Here is a 13,943-nt window from a genome sequence, read left to right as displayed (position 1 = left end):
AGAAAAAAAGAGGAAGATTGGCAACAGATGTTAGCTTAGGGCGAATTTTCCTCAGCAAAAAGAAAAAAGAATGTGGACTCTGGAGCCAGACAGCCTGCTTCAAAATCTCATTTTATCACATATTATTTATGTGACCTTGGGCAAGTTATTTAACTGCTCTGTGCCACAGTTTCCCTATCTGTAAAAGGAGGGTACTTCATAGAGCTGTTGGGAGGACAAATATTAATCGCTTAGAACAGCACCTGGCATTACATATATGTTTGCTATTAATGCTTATCAGTAGTTTTAAGCTAAATGACAATTGATTATATAGCTCCATGCCTCTGTCTTATTCACTATTTTCTCCTACTACTGTAAAAGGGTACTGCCAAGAAGAAAGAAAGTAAAAATGGGCTTTGGAGATACGTTATTCAAGAGGAACTTTACTCTTGTTTACTTTTTTCTTTTTTAAAAATATCTTTACTGAGATATAATTGATGTACCATAAAATTTACCCATTTAAGGTGTACAATTTGATGTCTTTAGTATATTCAGAGTTATACAAACATCACTACAACCTAAATTCAGAATATTTTTATCACTCCCCAAAAGAAAACCCCATCTTCCCCCTCCCGAAGCCCTAAGCAACCACTAATCTACTTTCTATCTCTACAGATTTGCTTATTCTGGACATTTCATATAAATGGAATCATACAGTATGTGGTCTTTTGTGACTGGCTTCTTTCACTTAAGTATAATGTAAGAATTAAGTGAAATAATGTATGTAAAGAATTAAATGACATAATGTATGTAAAGCCCTTAGCAATCAAGATGTACTCAAAACATGCCAGTTTTCTTTCTACAGGTGAGGAAAGTGAGGTTTACAGAACCTTGTTTTTGGCAGAAATGCTTCTGATTCCTGATATCGAATGCTCCTCTCTCCTCTTACCAGTCCTTTAACAACATCCAGTCTCCCAGTTAGACTACAAGCCTTCTAAGGTAGGTAGGTAAGGTTCCCAGGGGTCTTTGGAATTTTGACACCTAAGATTATACGTTCAATAAATAGCTAATGAGTTTAATATAACTCATGTTGCAGAGTGCTTTACAATTGTCCTCCATTATATACATCCAGCCATGCTGCCCTTCTAGTTCCTAGAACACATCTAACTCTTTCTGCTTTTGCACATATTGTTCAGTGTCACCTCCTATCTAAAATATCCATTCTACCACCGTCCGCTTGTTCTCTATCACAGAACTCTATCTCCTTCATAGCACTTATCAGAATTTCTAAGTGAACTCTAAGTTCCATGATGGCAGGGCCTGCATCTGTCCTGTTCATCCCTGAATTCCCAGTGGCCACAAGAATGCCTGGCACATGGTACACGCTTACTAAATATTTGCTGAACAAATGAATACAATTTGTATGAGGTTATGGCTAGTTAATTGCACAGGACAGGATTAAAGATTAGGTCTTTTTTTATTCCAATGCCCTTTTCATTGTGCCTCACTTTTTATAATATGCTACTGTATTGTGTATATATAGCATGTATAAACTGCCATTAATTTAAATGATTCCACCTTCTTGTGACCATATATCCATACTATATCAATCTCTGTATTTTCAACACAAGGCCAAATGCATTCATCATTATTTAACTTAAAGATGTGTATAAATAGCACAATAACATCCATGCTATGCCCTATTATGTATGGTACTCAAAATACAGTATTATTCTAGGAACTACAGACATCTTACATTTTAAAAGTTAAAGAGGTGGGTACTTGGTGGGTTACTGAATAACTCAGTTGAGAGACTGGACTTTTGAGCCAGTCACAGGTTCAAGTCCTAGCTTTGCCATGTAATAGTTGGACAAGACATTCTAAACTTCAGTTGATTCACCTACAAAATAGGGATAACTAGTATTTGATCTAAGTTTGTAGTGAAGATAACAAGTTTATGTATATATGTAAACCGCTCAACAAATCATTTAACTCAGTGCTGTTGGGACTCAGGGCGGGCTACTACGATGGCATATTGATTATTTTGAATTAAAGTTACTTGAGAAGCAAAAAGGGCATCCTGACCTTTCTCTCTCTGTTCCCCCTGAAAGCAGGACCACGTGAAGGTGCCCTCCCTGCACCTGAAGGCTGAGAGAGACATCCTTATCAGCAGAGCTAGGGAATTCAGGGCTGAGAAGCCGACATAAACAAACTTTGTTAATTTTACTAATATGCTACCTCAACCCTAAACTCTGTTTAAAATTCCTCTTATGTACCCCAAATCTAAGTTTCTTTGTCCTGTCATTCCTCACAAATTGTTTCTTTGTGTAAAAAGATATAAAAGCAGCCTGCTCTGCTCAGCTCGGAGAGCATCATTTCTCTATGATCTCCAATATCTACATAGTAAATTGGGTTTTCTCCTGTTAATCTGGTCTTGTGTCAATTTTATTATTAGTCTAGTCATAAGAACACAAGAAGGGTAGAATGGGGAACTTCCCCCTCCTCGACAGTTACGGCGAGCCAGGCAGGAGAATCACTGGCTGGGAAATGACTTTCTGTCTTAGGCTGCTACAGCTAAGAGATCCTGGGACATCTGACACAGAAGCTGGCAAAAAAAAAAAAAGGTAAGCTTTCTTACCATGTCAGGCTCCCAGATCTCTGTCTGCAGGATCCAATGGGAACAAAAATGGTGCAAATTTCCTTTTTTTTTCCTCTCTAAATTTAGATTAACAGGAGAAAATATTTGTGAAAGTAGTTTCTTGGGCAAAAGCGACTCTAGTAAAGATTTGGGACGAGTACTCTTGATTTTGTTGATATTTTCCTCCCAGAGATGGTCTTTTTTATCTCTGCCAGCTGGAGGATGCATATACATCTGGTGGGTAGCCAACAAGGCTGTGGATCCAAGCTTAGGAAATCTAAACATCCTATTCTGTTCAAAAGGGGGAAAACACGTGATTCCCTATGTGTTGGAAGAGCTGTTTAAAAACAGGGCCCCTCATAGGTCTTAGGCTGACTCCGGGAGTGAACTTTTTGGATCTTGGGAGGGCTGCATCCTTTGCAATCTCCTTTGGGGACAGCTCTTGCATTCATGGTTAAGCCATAAAAAGGCTTATTGGTCTGAGTCCTATTAAGAGCCTACTTGTCAATGGCCAGACAACGGATCCTTTAAATTGGAAAAACTTCTAAACTGAAAAAAAATTTAGAGAGCTCTCATATTAGTATAATGGCTAGCCATCAAGACTCCCTTAATAATGGGCCGGCCCCGTGGCTTGGCGGTTAAGTGCGCGCGCTCCGCTGCTGGTGGCCCGGGTTCAGATCCCGGGCGCGCACCGACGCACGGCTTCTCCAGCCATGCTGAGGCCGCGTCCCACATACAGCAACTAGAAGGATGTGCAACTATGACATACAACAATCTACTGGGGCTTTGGGGGAAAAATAAATAAATAAATAAGACTCCCTTAATAAGATGGAAGGACAGAAATTAGAACAAAAATCAAATTCCACTCAGATCCCTTTTGATTTGCCTTCAGACATTTGCAGATATTATAAAAAATCAGGACATTGGAAGTACAACTGGCCAGTACTTAAGAAGAAAAACGAGAAAAAAAAACAACAGCTAGACTTAGGGACTCCCTAACAAAATGAGAAAACAAAAACTTTAGACTTAAAACAAAAATCCAACATGAAACCTCCTTAAAATCCGGCCCCATCGGCCTATTTTAGCTTCCTTTTTTCCTACAAGATTTAGAGAGAGCACTCCACCCTAATCTCTAAGGGTATACAGGTCACTGATGTAAATGCTGAAAGCCAGAAAATGAATTTAACAGAAGCACCTAGGATAGGCAGTAAAGCTCACTTTACTGGGCTCTATAATCAGGCTCTGCCAGCTTCAGGCTTTCCTATATAATACCCTTTGCAGATATATTCTAGAACCCCCTTCCAGGGAATTCATGTTCCCTAGACAACAGCCCTTTTACCTCCACTCAATGGCCATTCTGTAATGCCCAGTCAAGAGAAGAAAATAAAATTTCATGTTGTCCCTTACTTTCCAAATCCAGACCCACTGGTTATTGACCCTTTCTCTCCCAGAGGTAACTATTATCTTCTTGCTTGTCTCCTGTTCGTGTCCTAAGGGCTTGGCTTAGCTTTCTGCCTGCCTGGGACGTGCAGGCTACTGGTTCTTTCTTTTGGCTTTCTTTAGGAATCACTCTGGATCCTGGGAAGGTAATAACCTTTGAGGACGCCTCTTGGGTCCATGGAGTTGTGTAGTACTGTCAGAGATATTTACTGTTTGTCCTGGCTGAAAACTGAGAAGATATTTACAAGGATTTTTTTAAATAGCTGTATGGTCAAAAAATTGGCTAAATTTGAAGCTGATATTCAAAGCCTGATGGGAATTTTTTTTATAGGCCTTCTTCCCTAAATTAAGATAAAACTATATACCAAGGGAGAAAGAAACAAATTAGGGATAACGTAATTGGACAGGTAGAGCAACCTATAATGTCATTTAAGTTACAACTCGGTTTCTGAGGAATTGAGAGCAACTGTCCTTATCTTACAGATATTTGCAAACCTGGAAATACAACTCTAAAGGCAGTTCAGATTCCACCCATTCCTTTCACCAATCCCCAAACCTCTTCTATTTATCTCAAAAAGTTTATAACCTCTCTGGGAACTCTTATTAAACTATCCCCAATTCCTAAGAGTGAAAGAAAATTTTAAAACGCAATTACCCCGAAACTCCTAGGAAAAAAACTAGAGATTTTTTCTCTGTCTTTTTAAGTTGTAAATTTTACCATGTCTTTAGAATGTAAAGACCCCTGGAAATAGCCCACAATTGTCTGAGACTAAGCCCAGTTAGTTAGCTCAATCGATAAAACCTAAAGTTAAAGAAAAAGGGAAAATGTTTTGTTTTAAATTGCAGGTTGCTAAAGAGGCTCTCTTATCCAAGATCTAATTCCTTAGGATTAGGATTTGTCTAGGGCAAATATGAATCTTAAAAGTCTTCACAAATACTAACAACAAAAAAAAACTTTTGAAGCAGATAACCTTAATTTGTTCCATCTGCTAGAGACACAATTATTTATAAACTAGTGAGTTTTGTACTGTACCTGATTCATGGCTGAAATTTTAAAATAAAAGCTTGAAGATCTCTGAAGATCTCTGGTTGTGCCTGTCTATGTGTAGGTATGTACATCATAGATACTGTATTTTTCTACCTCTGGATGGTATTATCAAAATTAATTTCTAAAGAGCTCTATTTAATTAACTTAAAGTAAGTGCTTATATAATTTCTAAATATAATAGGAACTAACCCAAATGTTTTTCAAGTTAACATGACATAAAATAATCTTTGGTAAATAAAAGCTTGTTTAAGCTTGTTGGTTTAATTAAAAGACATGTCTTCAGAGTAATCAGCACTGGATATAATGCAGACAAGCAACTTTTATTCTTCCTGGGTTATCAGTCAAATAGGCTCATGTTATCTCTGTTACAAAAAAGGTCAGCAAGAAAAATATAACTTAAGATTATGGCTAACTGCTTTAATGTCTCATGAAATTTTCATGAATAATCTAAGTTAAATTGTTAAGAACAAATGAATTATACAGATGTTAAATGAAATAAGAATTTTTATGGTATGTGTACTTAAAAACAGCTTCCCCAAATCTTTTTGGTAACTTGAAACTTTAGAGTTTTACTAAATGAAATTAAATGATGGAAAATTCATTGACTATCTGGACCATTTCCAGATAAGATAAAATAATAAAACATTAATTACTGGACAGAGGTTTATCTACTTTTGGCTTATTGGTACGGAGAAACTAAAAGATAAATTTGTGTCTGGTAATAAACATGTTTTGTGCTTTATTATAAGACTGCACTATGGAAAAACATGTTTCTAGAAATTATAAAATGTATTCATAAATTTGCCAGTCTAAAAAATATGGGTATAACATACAATTCACAATTACTTACTTTTTAGTTTTCACTAGAAATTAAGGTTTCTAAGGGTTAAAAATTCTAATTAATATATGTAATTAAAGCTATTAAAAATAATAAGGGAAAAATCTCTGTGTATAAAGGAAAATAAGATATATGTTTTTGGTAAGAAAAGGTATAAGGAATGGAGATGCGTTTTTGTTTAGGAAAGGAAGATAATTTTGTCCCAAAATAAAGCTGGTTATTCTGAATTAAAAAAGAGAGACCAAGGGACAAACTAAAATGGACATATAGAAGGTTTATGAAAAAGGAATCTTTGGAAAGGAATTTTATGGGTGGTGAGGGCTAAGATTGGAATGAATTTAATTAAATGAGTTTTAATATCAAAAGTAAGCTGGTACAAATTTTAGAGTTTTTCTCTCTCTGTTAAAAGGACAAAAAAAAAAGAGAGAAAGAGATAAAATCTTACCTTGTATGGTCAAGTTAACAAAAATTAAATTGTTATTTTAAGAATTTTAAAAATAAGCTTTAATATCAACAGTGTATTTATATAAAACTAAAACTTAATTTTCTTTTCATCTCTTAAAAAAACAAAGTATTCTTGGACTATTGGTTTGCTCCTAATAAGAGATTATGAAAAGTTTTTATAACTATGAAAGGTTAGGAGCTTCTGTTTTATCAGAACTATTTCCTGTGCTTTATGTTAAAAGTTGAGTCTTTTCTATTAAAAAGAGCTAGCATTTTGCAGCTATGTAAACTTCTTTATCTGTCTTTGAAATCTTTTTGCCACTTTGGTTAAACAGATAATTAAATATTGTTTCATAGTGATCTGTGATCCTATTTAGGCAAATGTTTTAAAACCTCTTTGATATTTTTGACGAACTTCCCAAAATCAAATTCTAGATGAAGTCTTTTTTGAACTCTAGCTAACTTTGGGATTTTTCAGAGCATTCCTGAAACATCTCAAAAGATTTGTTCTCTCTCCTTATAAAAAGAGGGATAGTACACTAATTAGGCTTATTTGATTTGTTAAAATACAGGGCAAGCATTGTCAAATAAGAAATAACATTAAGCGGGGCTGGCCCCATGGCATAGCGGTTAAGTGCACGCCCTCCACTGCTGGCGGCCTGGCACCGCTTGTCAGACCATGCTGTGGCGGCATACCACATAAAGTGGAGGAAGATCGGCATGGATATTAGCTCAGGGCCAGTCTTCCTCGGCAAAAAGAAGAGGATGGGCATAGATCAGCTCAAGGCTGATCTTCCTCACACAAAAAAAAAAAAACAAAGAAATAACATTAAGCCTTCTTTATGTTGTGTCTGTATATGTTACAAGAGTTCCAGAAATTATAGGAAATTCCTAAAAATCTGATATGTCCTGATAGAATATTATTCATCATAATTCTAGTTATCTTCAAATGTTGTATGTAACAGAAATAACCAAATTTCTTTATCGATAGCATTATAATGAACCATTTTTAAGTCTTTTGTCATTTATAGTTGCTCTGATGCTTTTGCAAAATGCTTCATAGAAAGGAAATTCATAAAACTGAACTGGGTTTCTGTTGCCAAACTTCTGCCATCTTGATGTCTTTATAACATGGCAACAATCTGCTCCTGAATAAGAGAAATTAAGATGAGTAAACAATGGCTGTAAACAAACAGTCAGGGCTATGGGAAACCAAGACAGCTGCTTGGTTCTTCCCAGCTCCCTGGCAAACCCCACTTTCTAGTTTTTACATTCCTTCACTCACTTTAGGAAAAACTATTTCTGTCCCCAGAGGCCTCAGAACTCCTCCTTGTGAGTCCTTTGAGCACCTGCAGCTGGACTTCATTCAACTGCTACTTAGTACGGGTTATCAATATGTTCTTTTTATTGTATGTATGTTTTCTGGATGGGTTGAAGCCCTCTCTTGCTGCAAAGCTGATCCCCTCACAGCGGCAAAGAAAACTGTTAGAAAATGTGTTTCCCACTTGGGGTATACCATCCACAATCTCCAGTGATCCAGGCATTCACTGGGCAAATTATACAAGCCTTATATGAAAACTCTGCAAACTTCTTGGAATTATCACTCCCTGTCACCCTCAGTCACCAGACAAAGTTGAGAGAACTAACGGAAAAACCGGATTCAAGCAGAACAAGAATTAGTTACATGGGACTAAATGAACTGATGAGGATGATAATTTTTACAACTTGTTGTCGGAAATATTACTTTTTAAAAATCTTTTGTTTTTCCAGATTCAAAGAAACCTTTTTTTTTCTTTTCTCTTAAGCTATCTATGACTTACAGCAATTTGGTGAATTATACCTTTGTAAGAGGAACTGAAACAATCACTTTTTTCTCTCTAACCTGATCCCTCCAGAATTCAGAAACTCTCAGTGAGTATTCTTATTTTCATAACAATATATTTATTTGCGTAAGTTCAATAAGAATCTGTTCTCCTTGTAAAAGGACACAGTTGGGCTGGCCCCGTGGCTTAGCGGTTAAGTGCGCGCACTCCGCTGCTGGCGGCCCAGGTTTGGATCCCAGGTGCGCACCGACGCACCGCTTCTCCGGCCATGCTGAGGCCACGTCCCACATACAGCAACTACAAGGATGTGCAGCTATGACATACAACTATCTACTGGGGCTTTGGAGGGAAAAATGATAAATAAATAAAATCTTTAAAAAAAAAAAATAAAAGGACACAGTTGGAAACACTGGTTATATTACCAAAGCTTTGACTGGAATGTCATATTTGAGAGAGACATGCATAAACCAGATATGACCAAACAGCTTATTGACTCTAGGAGGCCAATAAAGCCCCTTGGAAGAAACAGCCTGGTACCCCACTTACAGAGAGTTCCTGACAGCCTAACCAAGTGAGTAAAGAATGCCACTTGCTGGTGGGTGCAAGAACCTCAAGATATGTTCGGAGACTCAAAAAGAGAGGAATTCACCCAATGTATAGGTATTGCGGGTAGAATATTTGGCTTGGATTCTTAGCCTCAAGAGGCTATTAAAAGTTCATTCTGGAGATTCCTTATGAAAAGTTCCAGCAAAGCAAATTTAAAAGAGCCTATATGATCAATCACTATTCTTGTTGTACTTATGTAAATAACTAAGCCAAGTTTATTGAAACTAGATTTATTTGGCAAAAATTCGTCTTAATTTGACTACCTTTGATAAAAATAAGGGTCATTTTAGCGAGAAAAATTGTTTCAGTAGAAACTAATACACACTTGTGGATATTAGATTCTAGTGCTGTTAATTTTTCTTGAAGTTTTGTTATTTACCTAAAAACTGGACTGGATCCTAAATTTTTCTAGTTTCCTCCAATATTTGGTTACAACTCTCCAAACTAACATTTCCAATTTTTCTCCCACTTTTGACTTGGAATCATTAAAAACCAAAGCTGCCCTTTTCCCTGAAGCCCTGCAAACTGAAGCTTAACAACTTGATATAAAACTTAAGAGAGATCACCACAACAGCTCCTGTTTAGACAACCTTCATGCCTGTTGCTGTACGAACCACTCAGAAAGTGTACCTAAATACCCAATGACATCATCAGAGACATTTCAAACTGCAAAAGATGCTTTAACCTTGACATCTAAAATCTTCTTGACTGGCTGCCCCCTAGGCTCAGAAACTGGTTTACAATTTGCTCCAACCATTAACTTTTGTTTTTCTTTGTTTCCATAGAAATATCTCTTATTAAGTACCTGATTTCCTACACCATAGACCTAACTTTGGGAACCCATCTGCATCACCACTTCCTGAAATGAGACAAAACTGTTTAACTGAACTGACCTATTCAATGAAATAATGGAACAATCTACCAGCTCAACTTTCATATACTAAACTTGCAGGGAAATTTCAGAGGAGGGAACTGCTGGGGCCTAGGGCAGGCCACTCCAAAATATCCCTCAATGGCATATTGATTATTCTGAATTAAAGTTACCTGAGAAGCAAAAAGGGCATCCTGACTTTTCTCTCTCTACTCCCCTTGAAGGCAAGAAATAAATCTCCCACATGAAGCACGCCCTCCCTGCACCTGAAGGCTGAGAGAGACATCCTTATCAGCAGCACTAGGGAATTCAGGGCTGAGAAGCCGACATAAACAAACCTTGTTAATTTTACTAATTTACTACCTCAAGCCTAAACTTTGTTTAAATTCCTCTTCTTACATACTCTAAGTTTCTTTGTCCTGTCATTCCTCACAAATTTATTGTTTCTTTGTGCAAAAAGATATAAAAGCACACTGCTATGCTCATCTCGGAGAGCATCATTACTCTATGATCTCCAACAGGTACATATTAAACTGGGTTTTCTCCTGTTAATCTGGTCTTGTGTCAATTTTACTATTAGTCCAGCCCTAAGAACACAAGAAGGGTAGAAAGGAGAATTTTCCCCTCCCTAAAGCCAAAGTTAAGTGCTGAGTAAAGTGGTATTTTAAGTATAGAAAATGTAGTTTCGAGTTAAATGCCTGTGTCTACATATTAACGGACAAGTTACTTCCACAGAGTGCAGAGTTCCCACAGTAGCATAGTTTTAAAATGAGATTAGATTTATGGGAAAGTATGGAGAAAAGTGTATCATTTTTTTTCAAAAATTTTTTTTTGATGAGAGGGAGATTTCTCAGTCTAAATCCATCTTAAAAACAAAATCGTTTTGACTGACAGTACAATAAAGTTTAAAACACTGTCTCACAAAGGCTGTCCCTTAAAATGCAAATTAAGCAAAGAAAGGAGTAATGAGACATGCAACTCAACTTTTTGGGTTTTTTTGTTTAGCTTTTTTTTTGTGAGGAAGATCAGCCCTGAGCTAACATTCATGCCAATCCTCCTCTTTTTGCTGAGGAAGACCAGCCCTGAGCTAACATCCATTGCCAATCCTCTTCCTTTTTCTTTTTTTTTCCCCTTTTCTCCCCAAAGCCCCAGTAGATAGTTGTTCGTCATAGTTGCACATCCCTCTAGTTGCTGTATGTGGGACGCTGCCTCAGCATGGCTGGACAAGCGGTGTGTCGGTGCGTGACCAGGATCCAAACCCAGGCTGCCAGTAGTGGAGCACGGGCTCTTAACCGCTAAGCCATGGGGCTGGCTCCGAAACCGAACTCTTTGAAAAAATCACTATGTCCTGAAATAAAGCCAGGAGCAAAAACACTCAGAACTAGGTAAAACCTCAGATTAAAAAAAAAAAACACCTAGATAAAAACTTCAAAATTAAGTAACAATAAAAACCTCAGGACTCAGAAAGTTCTCCTCACGAGATCATAAACTGCATATACATTATAAGTAATTAATAACAGTTAAGTAATAGTAGAGGCACAATTCCCCAATCCAGCTAGGTCATCTTTCCATGAAGAATATGATGAATCCTTACTTCACAGCAACATCCCAACTTGCAGCAAAGGGCTATGGACATTTTGCAAATCATATATCTGATAAGGGACTTTAAAAGAACTCTTACAACTCTGTAATAGACAAACAATCCAATTTAAAAATGGGGAAAAGATCCAAAAAGACATTTCTCCAAAGAAGATATACAAATGGCCAATAAGCACATGAAAAAGTGCTCAATACCATTAGCCACTGGGAAATGCATATCAAAATAACAAGAGATACCACTTCATACCCGCTAAGATGGCTACTGTCAAATAGACTGATAATAACAAGCGTTGACAAGGATATGGAAAAATGGGAACTCTCATACACTGCTGGTAGGAATTTAAAATAGTGCAGCCACTTTGGAAAACAGCTTGACAGTTCCTCAAAAAATTGAACATCAAGTTATCATATAATCAAGACATTCTACTCCTAGGTATATATATCCAAGAGAAATGAAAACATATGTCAACACAAAAACTTGTACACAAATGTTTATAGCAGCATTATGCATAACAGACAAAAGATGGAAACCACTCAAATGTCCATCAACAGATAAAATGCATTACACCCATACAATGAAATATTATTTGGCAATAAAAAGAAATGAAGTACTGATACATGCTATAACATGAATGAACCTTGCAAATATGCTAAGTGAAAGAAGCCAGTTACAAAAGCCCACATACATACTGTGTGATTCCATTTATATGAAATGTTCAGAACAGGCAAATCTGTAGACTAGTAGTTGGGGAAGCGGGAGGTTTAAGGGGAAACGGGGAGTAACTTAATGGTATAAAGTTTCTTTTGGAGGTGACATTTTAAAATTGACTGTGGTGATGGTTGCACAATTCTGTGAATGTATTAAACCTACCTAACTACATACTTTAAATAGGTGAATTGTAAGGTATGTGAATTACATCAACAAAACCACTATCTTTAAAAAATAAAGGTGGGGGGCTATGGAAAAAATATCTGTATAGGAAGATATCTGTAGACTGCCAAATAATTAGTGAATTTTCAAAGTAGTCAAAATACGCCTGGATAAAATCAGTTAGGAATCTTATCCGAGCTTTGAGTGATCTCCTTATCACCTACTCTCTTACTACTTAACAATGACCTTAAACTACACACTCAGCAAGAGAAAATATTAAATATTGCACCGATTTTTGTCAACTACAGCAAAATACACGTATCTTCTAATAAGATTCAGGACAAAGCCGACCACAACCTCGAACCTACAATTCTTCACCACATCCCCACTTGATTATGGCAGCTGATTAGACACTTCCAAAGCAAAGGCTGAAGTTGATTTTAAACAAATAATGGGTTTAGCAATGGTAATCTTCTTTCTTACTTTTTGCTTCACTTTATTACTGTGGAAAAAAACTTAATGTTAAAAAAAGCAAAAGAGGGGGGAATAAAAATTGGTTCACGTTCCACAATAAAATATTACAAAGCAACTAAAGGATTCATTCACTCTTAGGCGAAAAAAGAGGAATGATAAAACGGACAATTTCTAAAATCGATATTAGGCCTCAGTAACCTAAAAATCTAAAAAAAAAAAAAAAAAAGTGAGGGAAACAAGAAATCTGTGCACGATCCGGGTGGGAGGAAATTCTGGGTGCGATATGCAAGCGGGCCCTCGGCCAGTCCTGCCGCCGGCGCCCCAGCTGGGGCCTGGTGCGGCCCGCGGCCCGCCGTCTCCGCCGGAGGAGCTTCGCCTCGGCGGCGCCTGGGGACTCGCTCCGCGCGGAGGTCAAGCCGAGAAGCGCCGCCAGGCTCCCGAGGGCTCCACCCTCCCCTCCTTCCCTCCCTCCCCTCCGCCGTCCCCTGAGGGGAACAGGCGGGGCGCAGCGCGCAGAGACAAGGCGGGGGGGGTTGCGTCCTCAGCGAGAAAAGCTCCGCCACCCCAGAGTGGCGGCCGCGGGTTATTAATAAACTCCGCTTCTGCCCAGGCGCCGCTACCGCGACCCGCCGTAGGATCGGCAGGGCCTGCGGCGAAGGCTGAGCAGCCGGAGTCAAAGCCCGGGCCCAAGCGGGCCCGCGCCGCCGCGCTGAGGGCGGCGGCCGGGCGGAGAATAATGCACACTGGGTAAAAACACATTTATATACGAACCTCCGAGAAAATTTTCCAACAATTCCTTCGTCCGACCACCATGCACCAGGACAGGAAACAGCCGCCCGGCCCCCAGGCCCCGCAACCCGCATAGGGAGTCTCAGGCCCGCCCCCAGCTTCCATTGGGCTGTCATGACGTCACTCACTGGCCGCTTCCTGCTTGCCATTGGCTCAAATTTAGGCGACGCGAGAGGAGACCGCCTTATCCACACCCCATTTTCGTAACGTCAGCCTCGCCTGGCGTGAAAGGCGGCGCCTGAGTGGCTTGCGCAAAGTGCGGAATCAAAGTTCCTGTGTCTGACTGGTCGGCAGAACCCCTCATCCCAGACCGACACCGCGTGGCAGACAAGTGAATTATGCCGATTCTGGGGCCCCAGCGGGAGGCGCCATTTTGTAGCGAGGGAGGGAGGCTGGTCCTTGTGACTAGCCGGGAGGGAGAAGGGGTGACAGGCGCCATTTTCCCCACAGGGGCTAGGAGGTGGCATTGGCTCTCCCGGTGGGCTTGCTGAAGCGCGTTCTGGAGACTGGTTGGGCTTTGCCT

The 13,943-nt window shown here is 38.9% G+C and overlaps 1 protein-coding gene across 2 annotated transcripts in view; it reads right to left on the bottom strand.

The window, feature by feature from the left end:
• ZNF143 (zinc finger protein 143) overlaps positions 1 to 13,505 on the bottom strand; it is a 62,805-nt gene extending 49,300 nt beyond the window's left edge. For both annotated transcript variants that reach the window (XM_058545960.1, XM_058545962.1), the window contains exon 1: positions 13,403 to 13,505. The gene's annotated coding sequence lies outside the window, so the exon portion shown is untranslated. The remainder of the gene's footprint in view (positions 1 to 13,402) is intronic.
• Between the last annotated feature and the right edge of the window lie 438 nt (positions 13,506 to 13,943).

This window comes from Diceros bicornis, chromosome 7 (assembly GCF_020826845.1).
Source record: "Diceros bicornis minor isolate mBicDic1 chromosome 7, mDicBic1.mat.cur, whole genome shotgun sequence".
NCBI classification, from domain to species: Eukaryota; Metazoa; Chordata; class Mammalia; order Perissodactyla; family Rhinocerotidae; genus Diceros; species Diceros bicornis.
The sequence above is the reverse complement of the archived record's forward strand: the minus strand, read 5'-3'. Positions and strand labels throughout refer to the sequence as shown.